Here is a 24,991-nt window from a genome sequence, read left to right as displayed (position 1 = left end):
TGAATTTCAAAAGACAAAGTTGATGATAACTAAACTAGTTAAAGAAAGTTTGAAAAACAGAAAATAACTATTCAAAAGACAAGGCCATCTAGAAAAATAGCAAAACATTCCTACTTCAAAACAGGGAAAACCCCTTAAACTAGATGACCTATATTCTCAGTAATTAACTGCATCTAAATAAAGTTTTAGTTTTAAATATAAATACAAAAATGGTTGAAAAAACTCAGCAAAGGGAATCAAACAGAGAGTGTAGCACTCAATGCTCCAGCAGTTAGACTGCAGCAAAAGAAGGCCTAAAATAGGAGCTAAGGTGGCTGTCCTGTTAAGAGCCAATCTGTAGTAGTAGGAGGCCTCACCCCCTTGGGTTCAACAAAACCAGGAGAAAACAGCAGGGAAAGTAAAACAAAACAATTAAAAAATAAATAAGGTACTTTTAAAACTGTTAATAAACAAGTCAGAAAATGTACACATTGTGTAACATTGGGGACTATGTTAACTGATTTATTTTTTTACTTATTTCATCAAGATGTCAGTTATTACATTTTTTATTAAATTTTTTGCAACAGTGAGTCATATACAAAAATAACAGCAATAGTTAGTAGACTACATTAAATGCATGCTTTTTAACAGCATTTTACAATGTCATGTAATTAAAAATAGTCTTCTAGGGGCTCAATAGTTTTCACAGACAGGGGATTTCAATACAAGTAATGTAAAAGTGGGATTGATTAATGTTCTGTTCTTAGTTGCTGGTTGTGAAGGGTCTATGACTAAATGTAGTTCACATGTCTTAAACATTATACAGTAATCCCTCGCTATATCGCGCTTCGCCCTTCGCGGCTTCACTCCATCGCGGATTTTATATGTAAGCATATTTAAATATATATCGCGGATTTTTTGCTGGTTCGCGGATTTCTGCGGATAATGGGTCTTTTAATTTCTGGTACATGCTTCCTCAGTTGGTTTGCCCAGTTGATTTCATACAAGGGACGCTATTGGCAGATGGCTGAGAAGCTACCCAGCTTACTTTTCTTTCTCTCTTGCGCTGACTATCTGTGATCCTGACGTAGGGGGTGTGAGCAGGGGGGCTGTTCGCACACCTAGACGATACGGACGCTCGTCTAAAAATGCTGAAAGATTATCTTCACTTTGCTACCTTCTGTGTGCAGCTTTTAAGTATGCTGCACGGTGCTTCGCATACTTAAAAGCTCAAAGGGCACGTATTGATTTTTTTATCTGTCTCTCTCTCTCTCTCTGCTCCTGACGGAGGGGGTGTGAGCTGCCGCCTTCAACAGCTTTGTGCCGCGGTGCTTCGCATACAGCCCTATTGATTTATTTGCTCCTTTGAAGAGGAAGATATGTTTGCATTCTTTTAATTGTGAGACTGAACTGTCATCTCTGTCTTGTCATGGAGCACAGTTTAAACTTTTGAAAAAGAGACAAATGTTTGTTTGCAATGTTTGAATAACGTTCCTGTCTCTCTACAACCTCCTGTGTTTCTGCGCAAATCTGTGACCCAAGCATGACAATAAAAAAATAACCATATAAACATATGGTTTCTACTTCGCGGATTTTCTTATTTCGCGGGTGGCTCTGGAACGCAACCCCCGCGATGGAGGAGGGATTACTGTATTTTTTAAAAGGTGTATTCGATGGAAGTTAAAATCTATGTTGAAATCTCAAGTTAAAATTGGCTTGAGACCAATATGGAGAGAAAGTCTAGCGTTTTGCCAATTAAATTATACTGTCAGAGAAATATTGAATCATTATATTGTTCAGATAATGTAGTTGGGACATTGTTGTTAGTGTAACATAAATACTGACCTTACAAAGTGACAATTTCTTCTAACATTCTTTTTTTTTGTTTGTTTTTTGCTGTTATGGTTAGCTTTCCTCATACAATAGGAGAAGTAAATTGGTGTACTAGAAGCATAGCTGCTGCGTACCTTTCCCGGTGTTTAACTATCTTGTAGCAGGGATCTGTTTCACTGTCAATAGTGGCTTTTGTAAACAAGGAAAATAAAATAAGTTGAAGAAAGCTCATTCAAGGAAAACATGAAATAGTAATCTAATCTGTTAATAAAGTCACACAGAATGTTCTGTTTTTCAAGATAGACAAATATGAAAATTGGCCATAATAATTCAATAAGAGGCTTTGTAATTTCAAAATAGCAAATAGTGTTTAAGATATTTTAGAAAATATTTTTCTTCAAGATCTTCACAAAGAATGATCAAAACTCCAAAAAAAATGTATCAAGCTCAGAAACAATTAATAAAGTTTCACAAATTTTTACAGACCCCTCTTCCAAAGGTGCAGAATCCAAATGTGCCCATCTGGTTTTCTTCAAAAATGGCAATGAAAAGACCACAGAAGCCTAAGGTTATAAATATTATGGAAGAGTCCGTTGTCAATGAACAGGATATTCTGCTGTTACAGTTTCAAAATATATTCAACCTCAAACTGATGCTCACCATCCACCTACATATTATCAGGAGATGTGGGATTTCCAAAACAGGGACGAAAATTAACCGGTTTCAGATGATAGACAATAAAATTCAGAATGGATTTTGAAATGAACAAGAAGTTTATAAGGTACTGGACCAGTCCTTCCGGTGAACATATACTCTGAGGTCACAATCCTATACGTGTAGGAAAGAAAATTGGACAAAAGACAAAATTTAATTTCCTTTAAATGTAATTTTTAAGGTAAGATTTTTGTTGTAAGATTATACTTTTGGAAATTTTTGATAAGTGATCTTTTATTACTGTCTTAGGTCAGGTATAGTGTTGCTAGTTTTTTGGACATGTTCATCCGTTTGGCAGGTAGGTGGTGTTGGGCTGACCTTGGAGGACGTGACCTAGATGTTGTGACGTGAGTGGTTAAATGGTTGTCAATTTGACGTGCTTCCACATCCATAATTCATTAATTTTGGCAAAAGAATTTTTCTGTAAAAAAACTCTCTTTTCTCTGGTTACAATCCTGGCTTTACATTTTGGGTTAACGTCACCGTTTTGACAACCATTCTCTTATCTTTCCAGTTTTCACTTTGTTTCTCATTTCTGATTACATCTCATGTCCTGATCCTACTCTTTTAAGTTTTACTAGATCCATTTCTAGCACAACACAAACTTGGACATCACTGAATCCATAGCACCTGGAAATAAACGAAACGGCTTTGTGTAATTGTAAAACAAAATGAAAATAAAGATTCCATTAAAAGTTGTATAGGAAAGTTTAATTATTCTCTAATACTCTGACATTCAGTTAATATATTATTATATTAATCCTCTTTGTGCTGAAAGGTGCATAAGGTGTCAACGATTTTCCTCCATCTGGTCCTGGATTGAGTTACGTGTTCTTCTTCACTTCATGTTAGGTTCATCATTGTGTTTTAGGCCGGCCTTGTTAGCGCTTCCTAGGTGTTGTCCATCTCAGAGCAATTTTAGGTATACTGTTCGGGTCCATTCTGTGGAAGTTGCCAAGCCATCTTAACATATTATACACTTCATGTAAAAATTTTGTCATTAGTACTAAACATGAAAAAAGTTTGCCTTTTAGGTATGTGTTCAACATTTCTGTCATGCTACACTTAGACACATCTTTGTAGACACGGAACATATGTGAAATGCATGTGTTCCAAATAACGATATATTATTTTACCTTCTACAGCTCCCGGTACTTCACTCCCAGATAAACGAGGCTTGAGCTGGGAGATCTTTTTGCCATTTCCTAGGCGGTGGGGGGATGGGATAGCAGGCTGCTTGTGTTTATTGACACATTTGCAACACAAAAGACACTGACGGAGAGGTGTGAATGGATTTAAGGTGGGCCGGATTTACAAATGTTTTCACAGGCTTTGGTAATTCTAATGTTAATCTTCAACACCATAGTCTGGCTCTTAGTTTCCTTGTAAAAATCTTCAATAGAGGTCTTCTCGGGCCAGAATATATTACAGATCTTCCTGAGACATCCATTGTGGAAGACATCGATCTTATTCATGTCCCCCTTTACAATGAGACAGCATTCAGTGCCATACAGATGAACAGATTTGGCATTGCTGTTATAAAGCCTGACCGTTGTTCTCAAGCTGTACTGTTTGGACTGCCAGATAAACTGAAGTGTTGCAAATGCATTGCATGTCTTGCTGTGATGTCCTTCTGTGCTGCACTGTCCTTACTAGCAAGACTGCCGAGACATGTAAACTCCTGAATGTACTGTAAATGCAGCTTCATTTATAGTAATAGGTGCACTAGGGTTGGCATTTATGTGTTTCAGAGGCACTGATGCTGAGGTCTGTTTTTCTTGGTAAAGGTGTTCAGTCTATCAGTTTTCTCCTGCAAATGGTGTAATTTTAAGGAGAGGACAGCTAGGTCGTCAGCATAGTCAAGATCTTCAGGCTGGGATAATAGGGTCCACTGGATGCCTCTAGGTTTGTCAGCTGTTGCCCTCCACATGATCCAGTCAATGGTAAGCAGAAAAAGGTTGGGAGAGATGATAGAACCCTGTCACACACCGGACTCCACTGGAAACCACATTGACAGGATTCCGTCTATTATGATGCCTTACTGAAGCCGACAGTAGAATATCCCCATCTGTCAAACACTTCTCTAAAATTAGAAAAATTCCAAGAAAAATGTATCGTAGTCTGAAAAAGGGAAGTTTAACAAATACTAACAATACCAAAGGGTTATGCAATCTACACTATGAGTGCTTGGAACGTATGTAAAACACAGCAAGTATCATTGAAATCATTCACTTTATGTAAAAAAAGCAAACTTTAAAGAGCCATAAGCATGTTTGAGATCCCTTCCCACCACCACAGGAAGTAGTTTTTTGGATCAACACTCTGTGTTGTATTGACATAATTTAGATGCTTAGCAATGAGGTCTCCCTTCATATTAGCCTTCCATTGCACCTCCCATTATCTAATGTACTCTAGGAGAACCAACAGTACTTATCTGGGTACTGGGAGGGTTGTTCAGCAGAAAGGAATTTCAGGTGTTTTCCTGCCTCTTGTTCGCCTTCTGCTCATACTTCCTTTGGCTATTGATCACAAATGAAATGCAGAGAATGTAACTCTGTTTTCCATTTCTGTTTTTATTTGCTGGGACTGAACGTCCATTACAAATATGTCTTTCAAATATTCACACTCAGAAAGCTTCAGACATAAGTGCTCATGCTGTAATTGTTTATCTTTAACAGGAATATATTAAAAGACATACCTGGCATCAAGCAGCTGTTTTCCAAAATCTGATCAATGAATAGTTTCATAGGCTTCTACAGTTAAGAAATTCTATATTTAGATTTTTTTAACATTTGATGCTATCACTGAAAGGAATTGATTTTCTGTCTTTTTTTTACTTATTAACAAAAATTGCCAACATTTTATGCAGTGATTCCAAAATTAACATTTTAAACTGTTTTGTTCTAAATAATATTATCTAAATATGCTAAAAATAATGGTTTGGTACTAGGTAAAGAATGGTATCTGATAATAATTCTGATTTATTAATTGTTTCTGAATGCTAGGTTTCTTCAAATTTGATTGTTTTTTACAACCTTGTCCTTTTAATGCACATAACATAATGGAACTTTGATTCATGGTTTGCTTTTTTTGATTTATGAACTTACCTTCTGGAAACTTAAGCTGGTTTCCTCAGAATAGACGGAGATGACCTGTTAGTTTTACAATTGCTCATGGCATAGTTACGTTTTACCCTGAAGATGACAACAACTTCTTTATTTCCAAATGTATTTTTCTTATTAAAAAATATCTCAGATTCCTCATCTTTACTGGACGTTTCCTGAACAAATCATAAAAAATCACAATCTATACACATTATTGGAGAGTCTTGAAAAGGCAATTAATGTGATTGGCAATAGAAAACTGTTACATTATTCACATGCAGAAGCTGGAAAACAAAATGCTACACATGAATAATTGTGGCATTATTCTAATGGTGTTGTGCTGTCATCTAGTATGATATATTAAATGAATGAAGTAAATTTGAATTATCTGGGTGACTCTGTACTTTAAAAATTAATACAATGGAAAAATAACAGCATATAAACTTCCATGTAAAAAAATACTGTTTTAGATCTAATGCCTTCAGCATATTAAATAAGGAATGAACTTCCATTCATTTAATTGATAATTGTTTATTAAAATAGTAGCACTCAATTTAGCAAAACAAAAATAATAATGAATGGTGCTTGTACAGTGGTTGGTACAATCTCTGTGTGAAGTTTCCACATTCTTGCTGTATCAGCATGGGTTTTCTCCATTTTCCTCCTACTATACATACCACAGACATACAATTCAGGCAGACTGGCAACTGTAAATTGTAATATGGCTAAGTGTGAGTGTGACGCTGATTTTGCTCTACAATGGACAGGTTCTTTGTCCACGATTGGTTTATGTCTTACACCCAGTGTTATAGGGTGAGGCTCTGAATCCTCAGGTTCGGAAAATTAATTAATATAGTTAGTGGTCAGCCAAGATATTTGTAGGTTTTGGCAGGCTCCAATGTTTAGAGTCTCATCTATGAAATTTCTAACAGCATTCATAAAAGTTCAAAATTCTTGATACTGTCCATGTCTTTTAGTTTTATTTCTTACGGGGTGAAGCAGACTGATGAGTATAGAGAAAGAATGTATAGTATAATGTGGTAAGAAGTAGAAGAACTGAGGTGGCCCGGGATTACAACTTTTTTCATAGGCTTCAGGGATTCTAGTGTTAGTGGTGTGCCTTCTAAAGTTGTTTACACTATGTACAAGAATCCTAGGAAAATGAACACTTTGTAATGAAACCATGTTTTTAATATGGTCTAATTTGATTTAATTCTAAAATTTTTGTATTTTTCTGTATGTACAGTAGGTCACTGCCATTTTGTGAATATGTTTGCATGGTTATGGTCCTGTTGTTTAAAGTATAAGTTACTATGACCATTGCCAGTCACCCACCTATGAAAGATGACAGTACCCAGCTTCTGTCATTCAAGTGTTGATAAAAGAACCCAAAAAAATGTTATGCATCAAATGGTCAAGTTAGAATTGGAACTTTGTTATGTATTTTCGGAGAATGACTTTTGTTTGTTTGTTTAAAGCAGATAACCGCAGTGACTACAAAATGAAACACAAGGATCTTTGTTATGGTATAACCAGGGTTTGCTCCCACACTTATGTTATATTTCTATTTTTTTATTGTTTTTGAATAATTATTTTCTATGTGTTTTTTGTTTTTATATGGTTTTTCTAAATGATTATTTTGAAATAATACTTATTATATTTATACTTAAAATAAATTATATTTATTATTTCTGCAAGTTGTATTTAAGATGTTTAAATGTATTCCTTGTACTCTGTGGATGCAACACCAAGAGGCGGGTCCACCCTGACCTCACTGCTGCCGGGACCACTGTCTACCTATATTGGTGAAACAGCTGGTTCCAACAGTGCACTGTTGAGGATTGTGGAAATGTCATCAAGTGAGTACTGTTCTTACTTTCTGATTTGTAGATTTTTTGCTTTGTCTTTTTGATTTGTGATTCTTTGGTTTGTGGATTGGTCTTGTTTGTCTTGAGGTTGTCTTTCTGGGCATACCATTTTTGGGATTATTTTGTACTTCTTCCTGTTTTTGCCTTTTTGTATTTTTTGTGCTCCTTTTGTTTATTCAAATACATTATTCACTTATAAAGATTCTTCATGGGGTTGTCATTCATGCTAGAGGTTTTATGATCAATCCTCTACTCTGAATGTGTTTTTTTGAATATTTAAAGTATTTCTGAAATTTTAGACCCAGTGCCCAATTTTGGGCATAGGGTCTGAATGTGTGGGGTGAGGCTTATTTTGGGAAGTAGATTCAGTGACGCCCTGCTTTGGCCTGTCTGTTTTTTTTTTTTTTTAAAGAAGTCACTTTGCACTATTTCTAGATTTAGTGTGTTAGCTAAGAAGAAAAATCAGTTGATAACTTTGGTTGATTTGAAATATAGAAATTTAAGAAAAATTGGAACTTTCTGTGTTTGTTATGAAGGATAGAAGAAATTTCAAAAGACCTGAAAAAGAAATTTACTGAAATATATCAGTCTAGAAAGGGTTACAAAGTAATCTGTAAATGCCAGGGACTCCTGCAAACCACTGTGACAGCCATCATCTCCAAATGGAGAAAACTTGGAACAGTTACCTAGGCTTAGAATATTCACTCCAAGAGTACATAGAAACAAGAATCCAGATGAACATCTAAGGAACTGCAGGTCTCTCTCAGATCAGTTAGCTTCTCAAATTCAAGATTCCAGCATTAGATAGATAGATCTTTATTGTCATTGTCACTTTTACAAAGGAACAACGAAATTGAAGGTGCAATCAACTCAGTGTGAGGAATAAGGGTTAAAATGACAAAAAGACAGAATATAATAACAAACCGAATAGTAATAAATATACAAATTGCACCTGTTGACCTAAGGTATATATTGCACATTGGAAGAATAATATAGAGCAGTTTTATTTTGAGTTCAGGGCCATGATTGCTTTCGGATAAAAGCTGTTTTTAAGGCGGTTTGTCCTAGTTTTCATAGCTCTGTATCTCTTGCCCGATGGCAAAAGCTGGAAGAGGCAATGACCGGGATGTGATGAGTCCTGCGAAATGTCTATTGCTTTTTTGCGGCTTCGGGAGGTGTAGATTTGTTCCAGAGTGGGAAGGGTACAACCAATTGTTCTCTCCGCTATCCTGACAACCCTGTGTAGCGCTTTCTTTTCTGAGGAAGTGCAACTGCCGTACCACACACACAGTCCGTACGTGAGCACACTCTCAATGGAACAATGATAAAAAGCAAGGAGCAGATTTTTTGGGAGGTGGTTCTTTCTGAGAATTCTCAGAAAATACAGTCTCTGCTGTGCCTTCTTTAGCAGCTCCTTGGTGTTGGCACTCCAGGTCAGGTCATCCTCCAGCTCCATACCCAGAAACCTGAACACCGGGACCCTCTCCACACATGCCCCGCCAATGGTGAGTGGCTGGATGTCAGTTTTGTTTTTCCTAAAGTCAATAACAAGCTCCTTTGTTTTTTTGTTGTTGAGGAGCAGGTTATTGACTGTGCACCACTCTGACAGTCGCTCCACCTCGTCCCTGTATGCTAGCTCACCCTCCTTGCCCGAGATGAGTCCGACCACCGTCGTGTCATCCGCAAACTTTATAATCTTGTTGCTATGGTGAGTGGGGACACAGTCATATGTGTAGAGGGTGTACAGGAGCGGGCTGAGCACACAACCCTGCGGCGTCCCGGTGTTGAGGCTGAGAGCAGTGGATGTGTGGAGACCCAGCCTGACCCTCTGGGAGCGACCCGACAGGAAGTCCAGTATCCAACTGCAGGTGAGTGATGGAAGTCCCAGATCTGCCAGTTTGGACACCAGTCGTTGTGGGAGGATGGTGTTAAACGCCGAGCTGAAGTCTACAAAGAGCAGTCTGGCGTAACTCCCCTGCTGCTCCAGGTGGGTCAGGGCAGCATGAAGGGCTGTGGCCACAGCATCCTCCGTGGATCTCTTTGCTTTGTAAGCAAACTGAAATGGGTCCAGGTCTGCTGGCAGGCAGCCGATGATATGACTCCACACCAGTTTCTCAAAGCACTTCATGATGACAGATGTGAGTGCCACTGGGCGGAAATCATTCAGACTGTTCATGTTGGATTTTTTTGGCAGCGGAACAATGATTGAGGACTTGAGGCAGGATGGGACAGTGGCCTGGGACAGGGACTGGTTGAAAATCCTGGTGAAGATTCCGGCCAGTTGATCTGCACAGTCTTTCAGCACCCGTCCAGCCACACCGTCGGGTCCTGCAGCCTTCCTCGGGTTCACTTTCCTCATCACCCGCCTCACCTCACACACTTCCACTGTGAGTAAATTGCTGTTGTGAACAGGCTGTTGTGATGGAGCTGCTGTTGGTGTCGCCTCAAAGCGGGCAAAGAAGATGTTCAGCTCCTCTGCCAGAGAAGCGTCTCCCTCAGCAGCCAAGGAGTTGCTGGATTTGTAGCCGGTGATGTGCTGGACACCCTGCCACACCTGCCTGGTGTTGTTACTCCTCAGATGATCTTCTATCCTCCTTCTGTATGCTGCCTTGGCCTCTCGGATGCCTCTCTTCAGGTTCGCTCTGGCTACACTGTAAAGAGCCCCATCCCCAGACCTGAAAGCAGTATTCCTAGCTTTCAGCAGACTCTGGACATCCCTCGTCATCCAGGGCTTCCTGTTAGGATAAATCCTTATGCGTCTGTCCCTGGTGACGTTGTCCGTGCAGAACCTGATGTAATCCAGGACTGCAGTAGTGTGGTACTCCAAGTCTTGGTGATAGAAAACCTCCCAATCGGTTCTCTGGAAGCAGTCCTGCAACTGTTGGGAGGCCTCCTCGGGCCATATGGTAACAGTCCTGGTCATAATGGGAGCTTGTTTCCTGAGGGGAGTATATGCAGGGATTAGAAGCAGAGATGTATGATCAGACTGGCCAAGGTGTGCTAGGGGTTTAGCCCTATAGGCCTGTCTGATGTTTGTGTACAACTTGTCCAGTGTTTTTACTCCCCTGGTTGCACACTTTATGTGTTGATGGAATTGAGGGAGAACTGCTTTCAGATCTACATGATTAAAGTCCCCAGAAATGATGTGAACAGCCTCAGGATACTTGCTCTGTTTACTGCTGATGGTGTCATGCAAAAGCCCCAGAGCCGAGTTAGCATTAGCATCAGGTACTATGTACACAGCAGTTAGCAGTATAGCATTGAATTCACGGGGGAGGTATATGGGTCTGCATTTAATTGTCATAAACTCCACATCTGGAGAGCAGTGTCTGGTGACTATGGTGGAATTTGTGCACCAGCTATTGTTCACATAAATGCACAGCCCCCCTCCTCTCTTCTTACCGGATTGCTCTGTCCTGTCTTGCCGGTGTGCTGTGTGGCCTGCTATCTCGATCGCCGTGTCCGGTATGAGTGGATTAAGCCACGTCTCCGTGATCAGCAATATGCAGCAGTCCCTGATGATCTTTTCCGTTGCAATCAGCAGCTGCCACTCGTCCAGTTTGTTTGCCAGCGACCTCACATTTGAGGAGAAAATGCTTGGAAGCGGTGGTTTGTGTGGCTGCTTCCTTAGCCTCACTAGCACGCTGCCTCGGCACCCCCTCTTTTGTTTACGTTCTTTGCGCCGCCGCCAGCTCCTCGAAGCTGGGATTGTAATCCACGGAGAGCCCGGTGTTCGTGCGATGTCGTCCGGAATGTTGTGACACTGAGCAATAAGGGCATCCATCTGAGAGTTACAAGGTGAAAACCACTGCTCAGCAAGACTCACATAACTGTTTGTCTAATATTTGCCAATAAACACCTTGAGTATCTCCAGAACTTTTGGGATAATGGGCTGTGGTCTAATGAGTCAAAGTGGAACTTTTTGGAAAATGCAGGTACCTGTACCTCTGGTGTACAGCGATCGCAGCTTTCCACAATAAGAACATTATGCCTACAGTCAAACGTGGTACAGTATATGTAATGTGATGGTTTCAGAATGTTTTGCAACTTTTGCTGCCTGGATGATTTGCCATAACTGAGTGTAACATGAATTCAGCTCTCTACTAGAAAATGCTGGAGGAAGATATTCAGTCATCAGTCCGTGATCTGAAGATCAAGTGCAATTGGGTTACACAGCAGGAGAACAAATCTGAAGCACAAGAGCAAGTCCACCTCTGTAGATTTGAAAAAAATTAAGGTTTTGGAGTGGCCTAGTCAAAGAACCCATGGTGTTGTGCTTGTTGAAACCGTTTAGCCAACTTCATATTACTGGAAAGGTTTCATTTAAGTAAAGATTCAATGGGGTTGGTGGCAATCAAGCAAGGGTGTGTCTAATCTAATTTAACCTGTTATCATTTAAATTGGTTCATTAGTAGATGGAGTGACTAAAGGGACAATTACTTTCTCACATGGGTGATATTGGTGAACTGTTTTCCTTCAATAAATCAAATGATCAATTATAAACTGTGTTATGTTTACTTGGGTTGTCTTTTATGTTACTACATTTGCTTGGAAATCAGAAATTATTAAGTGTTATGAATAAGCAAAAATGGATGAAATCAGGGAAATACCTTTTCATAGCACTGTAAGTATGTATGTCTGGTGAGAAGCCAAGCAAGTCCAACTTTCATGCTTGATAAGAAAACGAGCAAAGAGGAGCTTGAGTGCAGAAAAAGCATTTTGAATGACTTTAGTGTTTGTGGAAAAGGAGCAAAAGAAAACTGTTTGGGTGTTTGGGAGAAAAATTCTAAGGAAGACTGTACTATATTAGTGTTTAAATAAGAAACAAACAAGAATATCTGAAGGGAACATTGCTTGAACGTTTAGATGGGCTTCATTGTGACAGACAAAATTAAGAGCCCCTCTAAAATGGTTTTGAGTAAAATTTTGCACAAACACAGAGTGCAAAATATCCACTTTTTCTGACATTAGCCTCACCCTGTTAAAGAATTTAGCTTGCTTCCTAAACTAATTACTTTTTGTTTCAGTGAATTCACTGATTATGATTCCCACTTTGACATGCTGATTACAGTTTTGTCTCTCATCTAGATGGCCTGCTTTTCTTCATGTAAAATTCTGATTAAATCTGTCTTGTATATGTCAGTTAATCTGTTCACATCAGTGGGTCATCTTTTCTAAATTCTAGTAAATTTGTGCACAGGGCAATTAAACTTTAAATATGCTAATATTTTACAATTTGCTGCAACATTTAAGATATTAAAACTACTTGAACAGCAAAAAACAAGTTTAAGTTTTGCACAAAATGCTTTGCTAAAACCTCTCCAATGCATGATCCTAAGGAAGATGGGTACTGCAATTTGCATTCATAAGTGACGACACAGATGTCTTATTGTTACAATCCATAACACAGTCTTAATTAAAACTGCTTAATGAGTATGTTAAAAATCATTTGCAGGAAAATGAAAAGAATACATGAATACATCTTTACTTTTGTCAAACAAAGCACATTATTCCTTGTCAAGTTGTACTTGAAAAAGTTTTAAAGTGTGTTGGAAATGTTCAAAGTAGTAACTGCAATAATTAGTTAGCTTGTGTGCTATTCATTTTTAGTTGAAAATGCTTGACAAGGTTAATATATGCAAAAACTTATTATAGAATGGAAATATTTTTTCTTCTGATAAATGTAAAAATAATTTGAGCTAAGAAATTATACAACAGCTGCTTGGTCACCAAGAAGTTTAAGCAATGAACTATGCAATATGGAATGTAATAGTGTAATTTCTTCTCTCAAATTCAAAGTTGTGAACTCAGGACTACTTCAGCAGAATGTATGGCAGCAGTCAGCTGACTATTATATGCACAGCAGAAACATTCTGCCTGATTATTTGGAATTAGAACTCATTATTAAAATCAAATACTGTTTAATGTATCCCTCAGTTATTTTCATCACCTTAATTCTGCGCTGTTTAACTGGGAATTATTGTAGGAGAATAAAACAGGCATTGGCATTATTGGGATATTATGTAAGGACTCTTGGATAGATATGAGTAACTGTGCTTATTGAGGGTTTCCAAATAGTTCAGAATAGTTCAAATGCAGTTACAGAAAGGCATTTCAGCAGTGTGACTTGTTGTGCAAGAAAAAAACTCACAATCCAAGTGTCTTTGTTTTTAAATATTTTAGTGAAACTCAAAGCAAACAGTTTTCACAAAATGTTGACAATACATGCAAAAAAGGGAAACTTCTTGCCTATGGTATTTCGCTTAAGTATCTAGGTTACATATCTTCAGGTTTTCAGGTTTCTATATGTTATCTCATTCACTGCACATACTGTACTGTACATATGGTCAGAAAACTATATGCACTTAATGCCTATCTGACTAACATTGAGAACATTCCATTACCTTTAACTTACAGGGGGTAGAACAGAATCTTCCATTATCTATGTTAAAGCTACATTATATTCAAGTCAAACTGAGCAAAACTAACTTTAAAACTACGCCTCTTACAATATGTTTGAATTAGTGTCTTTCATGGTCACATATATAGCCATAAAGCGAAATGTTTATTTGCATGCTACCCCACAAATGAAACAAATGAAAATAGTAATGTAATGCTAACCGTATCACAACATTAAACATTTACCAAACTAATGGACAATCAACAGACTTGCAACTGTAATTGAATTCATATTGCAGGTTGACAGTGCAACAGTCATCGCTACACAGGGAGCTTTTACTATAACGAGTCATTCGAAAGTCTTATTGATTGAGGGGGAAAAAAGCTGTTTCTTAGTCTGTAGGTGTGAGCTTTTATACTCTTATGTGACTTGCCAGAGGGAAGGAGAGAAAAAAACAATCTGGGCGACTGTAAATCTTGATTACATTGTTTGCCTTTCTGAGGCAGTGGGCTGTAAAAATATTATCACTCTGTGAAAATTTTCTCTTTTTAAGAATAGCCTTCACTGTCTTCAACATGCTATATAAGACCTTGCATTCAGTATGTAACTACCACCATACCAGTGGTACAATAGGAAAATCAACTCAGTAGTGCCTTATAGAAAATACAAAGCAGCTGTAATAGTGTGCCAGGTTTTGTAAGATGCTTGAGGACGTAGTGGAGCCGACAAGTCTTTTTTATGTTACAAATACTTAACTCAACCATGTCTGATTTTTATTTATAATTGTGTTTAAAACATTCAGCCTGTTAACTGTTTTCACAGTTCCCCTGTTAATATTAAGCAGAGTATGTCCCCCATCTCTGTTTCCTGGAATCCATAATCAGTTCCGGAGTTAGGTTGATATTAGGAGTAAGTCTAATTTCTTGGCACCAAATGCCAGGTACTTCACTCAGCCTGTAAGTTAATTTATTTTTGTTGGTAATCCAAGTCTACAATGAGAGAATTTCTGGTAAAGTTCATGATGGAGAGGGAGCTTTGTTTAGTCACACAGACATGAGTGATCAAGGATTAAAGCAGGAGTGTAAGCATACACTCATGGGGGTCCTGTACCGAGGATCAATGAAGAGAACATGTTACTGTTGTTACTCAAAACTGAATATTTACTCATATATATGTGTTACTATATATTTCTTGTCACATCAAATAACGTTTCTACTATTGTGTCTTTTATGGATCTTTTATAATAAATTAAACCATTCGATGGCCGATAATTTATATGAAGTACAAACAGAATTATTTTTGGTGAATCAGATTTACAAATTAAGCATTATCTTTCAGACCAGTCTATTTTTTAACCCACACTTTTATCCCAAACATAAGAAAGGTGTTTTCTTAATCGTTTTTATTGTAGTTTTCAGTTAATACAGAATTCTTTTGCAAGAATTATTATGATTATTATAAAGTTTGACCATAAAACTCCTATTAAGTCTCCACATGTACATTGATTTTCAGTTGACTTTAAAGGCAATTTCAAAATACCCTAATATATAGTATATCTATATATATAATTCACTAAGTCCATGGCAAGCAAGACGCACGCAAGACAGAGCCACGCCCGCCAACTCACAGAGCCCCGACCACCAACAATTCACTAAGCAGCCAACCATGGCACGCAAGACAGAGACCACGGGATACGCATGACAGAGCCACACCCGCCAATTCACAGAGCCCCACCCACCAACTCTAAGATCATGGGATACGCACGACAGAGCCCCGCCCACCAACTCTAACTCTCCTCCCGCGTCATGGGATACACACAACAGAGCCCCGCCCACCAACTCTAACCCTCCTCCCGCGTCATGGGATACACACAACAGAGCCCCACCCGCCAACTGTAACCCCCCTCCCGCGTCCACCCTTACTCTCGAGGCATGCACACTGCCTGCTCATGTGCCAGCATGCAACACCTCACCAAACACCTCCTCAGTCGCTTTCGTTTCTGCTACAGTCCACATGCACCTCTGAGCCACCTTTTCATTGTTCTTTTCGGTTCCGGCTGCTTTTCTATATATAATCCACCAAGTCACCTGACCATGGGATATGCACGCACGCAAGACGGAGCCCCGCCTGCCAACTCTAACCCTCTACCCACATCATGGGATACACAGGACAGAGCCCCGCCCGCCAACTCTAACACTCCTCCCACATCCATTACCTTCACATTGTTTTCCTTTTATTTTGATCCCATTCAACAACTATATGGTGACATGAACTTCTCAACTGTGACTCCGGAACAACTCAGTACGCGAGCTATATTAAGCGTCACCAACGAAGACTCGCTACACCTTAATGAACAAGTACTGAAACTTATCCCTACCGACGAAGTAACTTTCACCAGCGTTGACTCCATCGTCACAGACGATCCCGCAGATCAAGTTTCATTCCCAGAAGAATTTCTTAACAGTCTTACTCCCAGTGGCATGCCTCCTCATAAACTCAAAATTAAAATAGGTTCAGTCGTCATGCTTCTCAGAAACCTCATGCCAGCAAGAAGTCTCTGTGATGGCACTAGACTGACTGTTACCAGCATTCACCGCAATGTACTGGAGAGTAAAACTATCGCAGCTCCTACCTCACAAACTGTCCTTATTCCCCGGATATCCCTGACCCCATCAGATTCAAATTTGCCTTTTACTTTTACACGCAGACAATTTCCTGTTAGATTGGCCTTTGCAATGACAATTAATAAGGCACAGGGACAAACTTTCAAAACGATATACCTGTATCTGCCAAAACCATTGTTCAGTCATGGACAATTGTATGTTGCTCTCTCCAGAGTTCCATCCTTTCATTCACTCACAGTCGTATCCTCAGACCCACCCCATTTGGACAACTGTGTCGTTCAGGAAGTGTTCACCCATCAATAAATAATTATGCGGCATATGCTATGCCGCGGGTTGGCTAGTAACATATAAAGCTTTAAGTCATCTGCCTAAGAGAACTTATTATCAGTGCATATATCCCAGTGTATATTATATACTGAGAAGATTCTGTACTTCTAAAAGTTCCAAATATTAATAACAGTGAGAAGCTTTTAGCTGCAGACCCCCATCTATGGAATGATGTGCCTTCTGATATAAGGAATGCCTCATCACTCTCAGGAGTTAAATCCAGGCTAGATACACACTTCTTTAGTCTAGTATAACCTGAACAGAACTTCTGATTAAGCTGTTTATCTTTCAGCCATGTTCGTTAGTTAATTTCTCAAAAAAAAAACTAACTTGGCATTCATTTTTAAATATCACAAGTCTTCTGTTTATCTTTTTATCATCATGCTAACCCTGAAATCTGATATCAGCATGAAAAGAACTTTGTATTCAACAGTTGCAGATGCAAGAGCAGAGCTTTTTCGCGACAAAGTCATGCAGTAGTATTAATTATAAATAACATTTCATATTGTTTCAGCCAATACAGCTGCAAATATCAGCCTGAATTTATCATATTGTACAGTGTCCAGAAAGAAGGGACAGCCATTTGGCCTTGGTCATCAAATCTGTGACCTTATATATTAAAAGGACCATGGACAGCCCCCAAAGATTTAATTTTCTTTAAGAACAGAGTCCACCAGAATCTCAGTTCTTATGACAATGAAACTTGGTCATAAAATGTATTACTGTATGGTCATTGTATTATGGTTGTAAAGTATAAATGCATATTTTTTTCATTCTGGGATTATTTAGAGCTGTCAAAACTTTTTTGTTGCATGTCTTGGGATGTGGGAGGAAATTGTAATAATCAGGGTACACGCACACAGACACTGGAAGACTTACATACTCCCCACTCACACTTCCTATTCTGATCACAGTCCTGGATGTCGGCATTGTAAGGCTTCAGAGCTAAGCACTGCACCTTTATATTTCCCTACTATCCTTAAGTACTTCATGTAATTAGTAAAGATAGCAGCTGAATGTTGCAGAACAAAGACAGAAGAAATGAGTGTAATGATAAGGAAATAACAGACACAAGATTACATCCATCTAATAGGGCACTTTTAACTTTCACTTGCACACTGGTGGCTGAGCAGTGTTGCAGGATCACCTTTATATAAGCAGCACTAGTGACAAACAGAACTAGCAGCCTAATGGAGATTCTGAAAATATGAGGTCATTTAATTTAATTTTATATTGAACACAGAGAAAAAGCCCTGTTTATAAAATGCAGGAAGGAAAATGGTTGTCCTGGGTACGAGTGTTCAGTTCAGCTATCAATGTCAGTTTAGGCTGGAGAGATCTTTTTTCATTAACTAAGATTATATGAAAGCAAGAAAGTCATTGACCGTAGTAAAGAATATCGTAGTGCATTTGAAAGGGTCATTGATGAGGGATGATTAAACTATAAATAGCAGGTATTAAAGAAACAAGCTGCCAGAATTGCTGTGGTCACAGAACACATTGAAGTAAATTAGGAAATTTTAAAACTAAAAACCTAATGGGGTCCATATGTAAAACTTGACACAAGGCTTATCTTTAGGACGGTTTTTTGATAGAAAAATCTTCACAGGTGGACCGGTCTCAATTGATTGCAAGAAATGTCCACTTAACTGATTCAGTTAAATTCTGTACAGTCTTTTGGTCATCTTAACTACTGTTTTTTTATGGGTAGCAGAGAGTGCATCATGTAATGCATTTGTTTGTTTTCTCAAAGGAGAGGCAGAATGAAATACACCATCAGTTTTAGCTTCACATAAAGCAGTTTTGTGTGTGTACATTATCAAAACATACTGCAAAGTATTACTAGTTTTTGCTACAGTTTCCATTTAAAATTAGATGAGTAAATATAGAATACATTTGCATTTCCCTTATTTGAAGATTTGTACATAAAAATAAAAAAGCATCAAAAACCATTTGTACAGTAAGTAATCTAATTATCTGAGACAGCACGACATCTGTATCTGAAATAATGAGCATGAAAATTCATTTATTTTCAATCAACCCGAAAGCTTTGTAGACAGAAATACACAAATAACAAATCTCAGCAGAAATATGAAAGCAGAATGTTAAGAACCCAAAGAAAAACATTTAAGGTCATATTTAAAGACATCTGCAAACTCCCTGTCAATCTAACTGTCCTTGGAAATGAGCTATAGCATGTGTCAGAAAGTCAAAACCTGAAATAACTAAACCATCTTTACTCTACTTAAAGGAAGAATGAGCAAACCAAAAGTAGAAAATGTAAGAATTTGTGTGCATTCTTATTGAAAACACTTTTGGATGAATTGTTGTTTTTGTTTAATATTATGAACACCACTATTTTGTCAATTGTAATGAATATGCCCATATTGTTTGTAGAGGAACTGGGATGGCTATTTCAAACATTTTTGAGCAGGCAGCTAGAAAAACAAATCATATGATATAATTTACTTAGATTTCCCAAACACCTTTGATACAGTCCCACAACAAAGATTGATTTTGAAGCTAGAAGCGGTAGGCATCAGTGATAACCTACAAAACTGATTCTGACATTGGTTAACCAATTGTAGACAAACAGTACAGATAAGAGGAGAATGGTCCACATGGAGTGAGATCATTGATGGAGTCTCTCAGGGGGTCTGTTCTTGGGCTGTTACTTTTTCTCATTTATATTAATGACGCTGATGCCCAACCTACCTAGAATAGGGTCTCTCTCTGAATTGCCTTTCCCAAGATTACTTCTGTTTTATTTCGAACAAGGGTTTTGTGAGTAGTTTTTTCTTATCAGTCTTGGCTGGGCTGTCAAAAAACAGAGCCTGTTAAAGCCCAATGAGGCATTCTGTGTGTGATGTTGGGCTATACAAGAAATAAATTGTTATTGTCTGCCAAGCTGAAGCCTTCTGTACTCTGCTGAATCAATCCTGCCATGCTAAGATATGCTAAATCCCTGCAACTGCAGCCTTTTAAGCCATGCTGAAGTGACAGTGCCATGAGTCTAGTAAGGTGCTCACTCTCCAAATGCGCATCACTCATATCAGAACCTCCCATTCACTTTCAGTTCTTCACACATACAACAGAATTACTGTTTTTTCCCTTAAAATATTTATTTTTGTCTGCTGATTAACAGTTATCTGTATGTCCATCCACTTTCCTAACCTTCCTTAACCAGCTCTGCACCATAAACCTTATTACTTTTTGTTTGTGAATGCTTTGACTTAGACATCCGTCAGCCACCATTTTGAAATTCTGCGTTGCTGGTCACATTGCTGTTTTGTGAATGGTGGAATGTCATGTGACATTCATTGTTCCAACTTGCTGACTGACTATTTAGGAAAGCAGTGTAGGATGCTCGCTGTCCTAGTCTTGGGATAATTATATAGAATCAAAATTAGTTTTGTTACTTTGAGTTTATTTTTGTTATGGCTCTGTTCTTACTACTTTGGCTTCTGAACCTCTAATAGAATTGTTTGACTTTCATGTTTCCAGAAAATGTGTTTGCTAGATGTGTTTGATATCTGGTTTTTGACCCGAACTCTTTGCCTTCCTTATCATGGCTGTAATTATTATTGCCTCAAAAAGGCCTATTGTATTAAATCCTGTTTCTACTTTATATGCCACACACACACACAAATCTTATGACCTTAGATCAGAATAGAATTGCAGTAGCAAATTGTACCCCCATAAGTAAAACAATAAGGTGTCATATTCACTTCTGAACAAAATGTAACCTGCATTAGTTCTTTGAAAATGCTAGAAAAATCAATACCTGCATCAAATTTTTAGCAATAGATGTAGAGTGTCAGGATCATCGAAGACTATATGGTGCATAAATAATAGAAATAGGTCTTGATGATATTTTTGATGTGTATCAACACATAGCTGGGTCAAAAGTTACAATTTATTTCCACTTGAAATTGAATTTGAGTGTGAAGGACAAAATAAAAATGAAACCATCTCTGTATTTGATGTCCCATTGACATATAGGAGTTTTTAACAGCAATGAAATTATATACTTGATTCTTGATTTGCTTGATTGCTTTTGTTGGGATGTTGCTCCGATATTCCTTTTTTTGCTGGCTAGTTTATTTTTGATTATTTTTTTGTACCCAGTTAGGGTTTTCCAGATCAAGTATTCCAGTTATGGCTTTAGTTTTTTTCTGGAAATCAGGAGTTTTAAGGTTTTATTTTGTACAGCTTTTAATGCCATTTTGTTTTGGTTTTAGGTTCTAGCACTTTTTAAACATATCATTAGTACTGCCAGAGATGTAGATGTTTATGACTTGACATTCCCTTGTGACAACTTAAAAGGTTGGTAATTAAGGTCATCACTCCTATGAGATTGTGGACAACAGAAACCTTTTGTTTATGATTTGCGTTCTAGTTGTCTTCCTAGTTTTGATCCCTTGCTTTTTACTTTTCACTACAATTTTATCTTAATGCTCTGGTTTTGACAAATTGATATTTTAAGTTCTTCTTCTTCTTTGGTTATAACCCCAGATTTGTTTTTTGACTATGACTGATCTTCTGGTCATTGTCTTTCTTACTTCCGGTTTTTGCTAGCATAACAGATTGTACTGAGTGCGTACATGGCGAGCCTTCTTTTGCTTATGCTAAAGGTGTATTTACTGTTGTGGTGGATTGCCAGCTTTTTACTCTGGCCCTCACCCCCAGGCCGCCAGGAGGAGCTCTCCGGACAGCGTGGACGTGCCCCGAGTTCCAGCAGGGCCTTATGGACTATGTAGTTTCTACACACAGCCCTGCTGGATACCTTGGGGGCCACCAGGCATCGCTGTAGGGGGGCTCGTGGGCTCTTATGTGCCCTATAACCCGGGGGGACGTCATCATCACGTGACAGGAAGAAACGACGTGCTCCCGGGTTGAGGAAAAGGACTGTTTACCCTGTTGGACAGGAACACCTCCGGGTCAGGGTGTATAAAAGGATTGTGGGAAAGCCCAGACACTGAGCTGAGCTGGGAGGTAGGAGGGCGAAGTGTCTGGGCGAGGAGGAGTGATTTATTGTGCTTTATTATTGTGATTTATGAGTGTGGAGTGGAGGGTGCTTTGTGCACGTGAAGACAAGAAAATAAAGAAGTCTTGTGTTTATACCTCGTGTCTGGAGTGGTACCTGAGGGTCCGAGAGGTGGACGAGGGGCTTATCTGCTACACTGTATATGTAAAATTTAGAACAAAATGTCAAAATTATGTTATTAATTCATATTCTGAAACCAAGAGAATTACTCAAAATCTGAATAGTTTAACTCCTTGTTTTGCCTAGCTAATTCTGACAGCTCAACACTTTTCCTGATTATTCAGAATTTATATTTTAAGACTGAAAGATATTGAAAGTCAACATTTGATCTTGGCCCAAGACACTCTGATACCAGGCAGATTTATGAGCTGCTGTGCATCAGTTATGGGCAATTTATTACTACCACAGAAGTCTAATCATAGTTCACCACTTTGATTCAAATCATTCCAGTCACATTAGAACACTCATTCAGCCCAACAAAGCTCGCCAGTCCTATCCACTTATTTCTTCCACAAAAACATCAAGTCGAGTTTTGAAAGTCCCAACATCTTACTGTATACCACACTCCTTGGTAGCTTATTCCAAGTATCTATCGTCCTTTGTATAAAGAAAAACTTCCAAATGTTTGTGCGAAATTTACCCTTAACAAGTTTCCAATTGTGTCCCCGTGTTCTTGATGAACTCATTTTAAAATAACAGTCTCGATCCACTGTACTAATTCCCTTCATAATAATTAAAAAAAAATAAAAATTAAATAAAAAAAAGGGAAAAAAATTATTTTAAACATTTCAATCATGTCACCTCTTAATCTTCTTTTGCTTAAACTGTATAGGCTCAGCTCTTTTAATCTTTCCTCATAATTCAACCACTGTAGCCCTGGAATCAGCCTAGTTGCTCTTCTCTGGACCTTTTCTAGTGCTGCTATGTCCTTTTTGTAGCCTGGAGACCAAAACTGCACACAGTACTCAAGATGAGGCCTCACCAGTGCATTATAAAGCTTGAGCATAACCTCCTTGGACTTGTACTCAACACATCAAGGCGCTATATAACCTGACATTCTGTTAGCCTTCTTAATGGCTTCTGAACACTGTTGGGAAGTCGATAGCTTAGAGTCCATTATGACTCCTAAATCCTTCTCATAAGGTGTACTCTCGATTTTCTGACTGCTCATTGTGTATTCAAACCTAACATTTTTACTTTCTATGTGTAATACTTTACATTTACTGACATTAAATTTCATCTGCCACAAATCTGCCCAAGACTGTATGCTATCCAAATCCTTCTGTAATGATATAACGGATTTCAAATTATCTGCTAATCCACCTATCTTGGTATCATCTACAAACGAAACCAGCTTGTTACTTATATGCTGTGTATGCATTTAGATTCAGCCTAACCCCTGCTGTCCTCCTCTTTTCCACCACCCTCGCTTATTGACTGCATTTCTGAAATTAAATCCTGGTTTACTTCGAATTTTCTTAAATTAAACAGTGACAAAACTGAGGTTCTCCTCATTGGTTCAAAATCATCATTATCCAAAACCAATAATCTTTCTCTTATTAATGATAACTCTGTTGTTTCCCCATCATCTCAGGTCAAGAGTCTGGGTGTCATCCTCGACAGTACTCTATCTTTCCAATGTCACATTAATAACATCACCCGGTCTGCTTACTTCCACCTACGTAATATTAATCGCATTCACCCCTCCCTCACTCCTCATACCATTGCCATTCTTGTTCATAGTCTTGTCACTTCTCGGCTGGACTACTGCAATTCACTCCTCTTTGGTCTCCCTAATAAATCTCTTCATAAGCTTCAGTTAGTCCAGAATTCTGCAGCACGTATCATCACTCGAACCCCATCTATTCACCATATTACTCCGGTCTTGCAGCAGCTTCATTGGCTCCCGATCAAGTTTCGTACTGATTTTAAGATTCTGTTATTAACATTTAAGGCCATCCATAACCTCGCCCCTCCATATCTGTCTGACCTTCTTCATGTTGCCATTCCATCCCGTAACCTTAGATCCTCTTCCTCCACCCATCTGACAGTCCCTCCCGCCCGTCTAACCACCACTGGGAGCAGAGCTTTCAGCCATTCTGCTCCCAAGCTCTGGAATTCATTACCTGCGGAGCTTTGAAACATCAAATCATATTCATTTTTCAAATGCAAACTTAAAACGCATCTGTTTAAAATGGCTTTTTCTTTTTCCTTCTGATTATAGTGGTTTTGTTTGGTTTTAATTTTTAGATTTTTCTGATGTTTTAAGTTGTTTACAATTGTGTCTTTTATTTATTTATTTATTTATTGTTTGTTCGGTGTCCTTGAGTTCTCTGAAAGGCACCTTGTATAAATAAAATGTATTATTATTATTATTATTATTACTTACAGGGTATATTCCTATCTAAATCATTTATATATATATATTAAAAATAGCAGCGGCCCTAGCACTGACCCCTGTGGAATACCACGCTTAACATCGGCCAATTCTGATGGAGTTCCTCACACCATCACCCTCTGATCACTTCCACATCACTTCAGGTTAATCTGTTGTGCCCTTTCTGAGTCTTGAAGTCTCCCATCCACTCATTAAGATGACTATTGAGTCACTCAATGTGATTCTTTTTTAAACCCCAGGTTCTCTGAGTGATTTGTTGAGCATGTATCTACATATATACAACAGTCAAGACATTACACTTTGCCACTTGAATTTACGTAGAAGCAATTGTATTGTGCAACATCATCCACCTAGAACCTCACTCATAAAGCACCTCCAGTGCAGGGAAGCAACACCTTTGATGAAAAAAAACCTGATTCCAGGATCAGTGCTGTGCAGTGAGCTGGCGTCAGCAATGTCAGACTCATGCATTATCTTTGACAGCTTCCCTTCCTGCAAAGTGACTTTTCATTTTCCCAAGAGCCAATTTCCCACGGATTTCCTCTGTATACTGTATGCATGCCACTCAACTAACTCTAAGCCTTTGCCTTGTGGCTTCTTAAGCCTAACCCTAGTTTGCCTCACCCAAAAGTCTCTCTGTTTATAGTTTAGCCCTCTGTATTCCTCTTCTTGGTAAAGTTGTTCTTATTCTTGTTTG

At 38.4% G+C, this 24,991-nt stretch overlaps 1 protein-coding gene across 3 annotated transcripts in view; it reads left to right on the top strand.

Moving 5' to 3' along the window:
- sgcg (sarcoglycan, gamma) overlaps positions 1-24,991 on the top strand; it is a 448,908-nt gene that overhangs the window by 292,867 nt on the left and 131,050 nt on the right. The gene's annotated exons all lie outside the window — the stretch shown is intronic.

This window comes from Erpetoichthys calabaricus, chromosome 4 (assembly GCF_900747795.2).
Source record: "Erpetoichthys calabaricus chromosome 4, fErpCal1.3, whole genome shotgun sequence".
NCBI lineage: Eukaryota > Metazoa > Chordata > Cladistia > Polypteriformes > Polypteridae > Erpetoichthys > Erpetoichthys calabaricus.
The sequence above is the reverse complement of the archived record's forward strand: the minus strand, read 5'-3'. Positions and strand labels throughout refer to the sequence as shown.